The 6,254-nt window shown below is 35.0% G+C and overlaps 2 long non-coding RNA genes across 3 annotated transcripts; both read left to right on the top strand.

Moving 5' to 3' along the window:
- Positions 1-19: 19 nt before the first annotated feature.
- LOC118739798 lies at positions 20-1,062 on the top strand. The gene is made up of 3 exons (XR_004993049.1): positions 20-389; positions 450-932; positions 988-1,062. It is a non-coding gene; the product is annotated as an uncharacterized LOC118739798 (long non-coding RNA).
- A 117-nt stretch (positions 1,063-1,179) lies between these two features.
- On the top strand, positions 1,180-2,002 carry LOC118739796. 2 transcript variants are annotated; one of them, XR_004993048.1, is made up of 3 exons: positions 1,180-1,266; positions 1,373-1,611; positions 1,710-2,002. It is a non-coding gene; the product is annotated as an uncharacterized LOC118739796 (long non-coding RNA). The 2 variants fall into 2 exon arrangements; XR_004993047.1 differs by having other exon boundaries at positions 1,180-1,302.
- The last annotated feature ends 4,252 nt before the right edge of the window (positions 2,003-6,254 follow it).

Raw genomic sequence — 6,254 nt, 5'->3', positions numbered from 1 at the left:
TGTTTTTTATTGGGGGACAGTGGATATGGTGTCAGTAAATATATGATGACACCACTCTCACATCCAACCACTGCTGCAGAGCGGTTGTACAATGAGTCGCAAATACGTACTAGAAACTGTATAGAAAGATGTTTTGGCGTATGGAAGCGTCGATTTCCAGTGCTATCAATTGGAATAAGACTTTCTCAGGACACGACCATGGCGGTTATTATCGCCTGTGGAATTTTGCATAATATAGCTCGGCAGAACAAAGATGCAGACCCGCCTGAAGAAGAACACTGTAACGTTGGAGATCCCAATGAAAATTTAATGGAGGCGTATGATCCTATACCCGAAACACAGGGCGGTGCTTTTATGAGGTCGAGCTTAATAAGAGATTATTTTGGAAGGTCAGTTTACATGTCACGTCATTCAGTTAGGATTAAAAAAAATTGTTGGCTTTATTTCAGATTATAATGATATATATGTTGGAACCATTATCCGCAATCTGTAATTGGGAACGCTAAATCTGCATGTTTCAATAATAAAAGGTTTGCTCAGAAAATAATTTTCTCGCTCCCTGTTGACAAAATAGGCTCCCTTAGCAAGGCACTGTGTGTGGTGCGTGTAAGAGTGCAACCTTTCGTAAGGGAGTGTCAAATCTCTAATTCCACTAGTGAGTAAACTTTTCATAATTGTATCATGGGGTCGAAGCACATTTGCCCATCGGTATTAACTAATCCTCGATTGTATTTGTCTAACAACAATAAAAAAACTCCGCAAGTGTGAATACCTACATCGATAACAGTGCAGTATTCGGTTTCCAGACTCTCCTAATAAACCGAAGCATACATAAGTGAGGACAACCATGGAGTCCAATACTCACGCCATCTATAAAATTGTAGCATTTTGTAAAGTATGCTAACATGTAAACTGAATTTAAATTCGTTCAGGTAAAATAAAACCTACATATTTATTAAGTCCCGAAATCATAGACTTTTAAAATAGTTTTACAGATAGACGACCAGTTGGCAACGTTAACGATTCAACCGACCGAGTACGCAAAGCAATAGGAACGCGGATAACATAAGTAGGTATGCGGATTTGTTGTTGCCTAATAATGGTGAATGCGGCAGTTGTGCCTGAAGCGCCAGTGGTTTCTCCACAAAAATGCCTACCACAAACTAAGTAAGGACTAGTTACCAAACTGCTCTCGACATGATGCCACTACGTTCACGATCCCAGGCCCATTAAATGTTAGGACTTTTCGGTACAACGGTGTATGCGGTATGTGTTTAGATGTGCCTAGGGTTTCATAGTGCGGTATGATTTTCGTATCGCTTTGGATTCAAACAAATATATTTTTATATAATTAATTTTTTCAATCTCATAGCTGTGCGAATTTGTAATATTTAAAGAGTGCCTGAAGCGCTTTTGCCGGCAGAACTACGATGATGCTTTTAAATCGTTGCTCCTAGCAAACACTGGAACACACGTTTAGAAGCGAGCTGTACAGGAGGTTGTAAATGGTGACATCGGAAATCGGGACAATTTATAATTGAACGTGTGAATAAGGATATCATGGACTCCTATATAAACACACACAACATACCCAAAGCAACACGCAATACAGTAAGATTAATGCTTAAAAAAATATCAAAATATGTATATACATACATACGTAAATATTCGTATAGATTCATAACTTACTGATTTATTTTTCCTTTTAGAAAACCGTAGACCTTTGGTTGCGGATATCTTTGCTCTATCTATACGGTGATTGGGATGGCAGCCATCGCTATAGCGTGACCTCAGCGTATTCGATATAACAAATAATAGTTGGATAGTGATTTTCGAACAAGTCGAGCTTTTTAATGAACGTACTCCATTTTCCAGTCACCAAATGTTCTTTCGTGTCCTAAAATATTGTTCATAGTTATTATCAAACGGAGGAAACAAGAAATTGTATTCGTTTTTAATTTAACTAAATATTAGTGGAACTAGAATGGTGGCAAAAATTTAAAATGCATCTCTAAAAAGAAATACCTGTATTTTGATTAAATCTTGATTTGCCAGATATTTTGTAAAAAGATTCTTTAAAAATAACATTTATTAAAACACAGTTGGTAAAAGTTCAATATATTATTAATAAAGTTTTTATTAATATGTTAATAAATTCATATATACAGTGGCGCTTACGTAAATAGCACACTTTTATTTATTACAATATTCACAATGTTTTACGTTACCCATTTGTTTCGTTTATTTTTCATAAAAATATAGTAGATTATATTTTATTAACCACATACATAAGTCAAAGTTTTAAACTTTGTGCACAATTCACAAAGATTAAACAAATTTCAAAAAAAAATTTTATAAAAATTTTCATCTTTTATCCGAATAGCAAAGGGTACTTCATAATCTGCTCCGACAGTAAGTCTACGTTAAACCAAAGAACGTAGATAACAAGAAGGGACAACTCGTTATAATTGTAGCGAAAGTTAGCAACAGGGGCGTGCCTTCTCTTTTGCCCTAGTACGTGTTTTGATTGGATAAAAAGGGAAGGCATGCCCCTGTTGCGCACTTTCGCTACAATTATAACGAGTTGTCCCTTCTTGTTATCTACGTTCTTTGGTTAAACGCAGTTCGGAATGTAAACAACTACGACAATACTATTTCGGAAATAAGAAGTATATGCATAAAAAACTGTAACAAAATCAGGCTCATGTGGGTTCCCGGACACAGAGGTATAAAAGGTAATGAATTCGCTGACAGTGACGCATTGGACACACACTCAACGCCTTGTATAACACATCACACTGCAAACAACAACGATATTCTCAAGGCCATAAGCAAACTACTAAATGCTCAAAGAGATATAAAGTGGCGTAACCATACTCATAGATACGCCCTGCTTAATCCACAAGCCGAAAGATCGGTATTTCCAGCCTTACTCACGCGGAAGGAAACCACAATACTCACTCGTCTGCGTTTGGATCACGCACGGCTTACACACGAGCACTTGCTGCGGGGTTTAGGACCCCCAGGTTGCCCTCTTTGCAGCAGCACATTATCCATAGATCATGTAGTAGATAACTGTAGTCAATTAGATTTTTTTAGAGGAAAATTGTTCGGCTCTACTGCACCAAGCTCCCTCTTATATATATTTAGCGTTGAAAATATTTCAAAATTTATAGATTTTTTTAATTCTTTTAATTTACTCCACCAGATATGAATGTATCCTGAGAAGCTTCCGATATTGTATAACGATGTAATCATTTAATCAAATAGTTATGTTTACATATAAGTTTATAACTCTCAACAGTTTGGCAAACGAGTCGAAGGCCCTAGCAGCTAGTACTCCTTTAGTATTTAAGTGTAATCATTGTATTATTATGCCTAAATTTAATAAATAAATAAAAACAAATGAACCTGAAATATTTATACCAAACCAAGAAATTACTCCAGGAGTAATAATCAGCAACACAATTACAAATTCACAACGTCTGTTAGTCCGAATACTAAACATAACAAATGAAAATATCACAATAAACAACCAAAACATTTTCTATGAAAAACTGTCCGACTAGGATATCCACGAAATATACCAAAGTAACTCAAGTAGTAGAAAAAAGTGGTATTAGAAAAACGCTCAATGAATTTTCGCAAAGATCATAAAAAGATATTAACTCAATTATGTTCAGAATATAGCGAGATATTTGGCATCGATTCAGAGCCAATAACAGCAAATAGTTTTTATAAGCAGCAAATACAACTTACAGATCCTACTCCCGTGTACATAAAAAATTATAGAATCCCGCACGCCCACAAATTAGAGGTAGAAAAACGAGTGAAAAAATTGGTAGAAGATAATATAGTCGAACCCGCTACATCAGCGTACAATAGTCCTTTACTTTTAGTTCCAAAAGAGTCACTGCCAAATTCAAGTGAAGAACGATGGAGGTTAGTCATTGACTACCGCCAAATTAACAAAAAACTAGTTGCAGATAAATTCCCTTTACCAAGAATTGATGATATTCATGACCAACTTGGAGGAGCAACATATTTTTCATGCTTAGATCTCATGTCAGGTTTCCATCAAATAGAATTAGATGAAAATTCCAGAGATATTTAGGGAGTTCACAAGGTGTTGTATACTGTCGTACTGTTGTATGTCATAAACTTTAAACGGCTAAAAGTATATTTAGGGAATTCGCAGGCTAACATAAAAGTTTTATTATGAAATTGCACACAATTAAAAAATAGTTGGTGGTGATTTCAAGTCCTCTAATCATTTATTTAGCCGTTAAAAACTTTACAACATACAACAATACGACAAGTACGACGCCTTGTGAACCACACAATTACTTAATTTTCCACAAATAGTGGCACCAAAATAACACCAAATTCTTTCCAAAGAATGATGACCTATGCATTTGCTGGCTTATCACCAGCACAAGCCTTTATCTATATGGACGATTTAGTCGTTTTAGGATGCTCTGAAAAGCACATGATTCAAAATCTAACCGATGTATTTGTTTTGTGTAGACAACACAACTTAAAACTCAGCCCAGAGAAGTGCACATATCTTTATCTTTATAATTAAAAAAGTTCCACGACAATCTAATCACTGGTGGACCCAGTGGTGTCCCGAGAACTAATGCAAAAATAAAACGTTATTACTATTGGCGATACCTGACTAAAGACATAAAAATATATATAAAGTCATGTGAGAATTGCCAAAAAGCAAAAATAACAAGACACATCAAACCACCCGCAGTAATAACACCAACACCAAATGCTGCGTTTGGAGTAATGTTTGTTGACACGGTTGGAGCTCTGCCTAAATCGCAGAGCGGTAACGAATACGCTGTTACAATTATTTGCGAACTAACCAAATACTTGATAACAGTTCCAGTTCCGAAAAAGGACGCAAAGACAATAGCAAAAGCAATTGTAGATTCCTTGATCTTAGTCTATGGCCCTATGAAGACACTCATAACGGACATGGGCACAGAATACAGGAATGAAATTTTAAATGAGATTTGCGAGCTATTCAAAATACAAAAAATTACATCCACCGCTTATCATTGTCAAGCACTAGGTACAGTAGAGCGTAGCCACCGCACTTTAAATGAGTACTTTGGCTCATATATTTCAGTGAAAAAGACGATTGGAACGAATGGTTGCGATATTTTACAGTAACACACAACTACCGCCGCTGATAAAAAAGAACCGATATATAATATAGATAACTACGCGAAAGAAATAAAATTTAGATTACAGATAGCGTGGGAAAGGGAAGACTTTTGTTACAGCAACAAAAAGAAAACGCAAAGAAATTAGTAGATATGAATTCAATAGATTATCAAATAAATATAGGAGATAAGGTAATTATTACAAAAGAAACAGACATAAGTTAGAAAATAAATATATAGGACCATAGAGTGTCATAGAAATAGACGTTAGGAATAACTATACAATAGAAGACAAAAATAAGAAAAGCCTTAGAGTACATAAAAGTAGATTAAAACTATTTAGCGCATAATTGTTCGCCAAATGAATGAATATCACTTTTTGAAAATACAGCTTGTCCTTTTCTCTAAAACATTTTTTATTATATAATCAGAATTTTAACTATTTTGTGTAAATAGAGATTTCAAAGACATATAATTATAATAAATTCAAAAAACAAAAAACCAAAAAAAAAATTAAATAAAGGTAATATTAAAATTTTGAAATTTTTATCATTTAGAATAATCTCATATATTATATGTATCTAAGCGTGATCACAACTGCAGTGTGCTCCCGCTTCCAAACGGGGAAGGTGTTATACGCTTACATAGTTGCAACATTAGTGGCGGACCTAGGTAGGGGAAATTGGGGAAATCCCCCCCCCCCCCCCCCCCAAGACTATGTAACATGTATTTTCATAATATTCAACTGAATATCGTGACATATCATTACAAGAATATATAATTGGGCAATTCACAAGGTGTCGTATTTGTCGTGTTTGTCGTGAAGTCATGATATTTCATGACAGTTGTAAAAATGTTGTTATTGTTTTGTGAAGAAAAATAACACATGACGATACAACTCTGCAACCTATGTTTATTCGGTGTTATGTGAGGTTAAGTGCTGAGATATAATAAATAATCGTAACAGGTGTTCACAGCCGTCGTGTTTTAACACAACTTTTGTTAGGAAAATATAACTTCACAACACCTTGTGAATTGCCCAAATAGGTTTGTCCCACAAGCTACTTGTAGAAAAAC

Source organism: Rhagoletis pomonella, unplaced genomic scaffold (assembly GCF_013731165.1).
Source record: "Rhagoletis pomonella isolate Grant_MI unplaced genomic scaffold, Rhpom_1.0 Rhpom_scaffold_00005, whole genome shotgun sequence".
Classification (NCBI taxonomy): Eukaryota; Metazoa; Arthropoda; class Insecta; order Diptera; family Tephritidae; genus Rhagoletis; species Rhagoletis pomonella.
The sequence above is the reverse complement of the archived record's forward strand: the minus strand, read 5'-3'. Positions and strand labels throughout refer to the sequence as shown.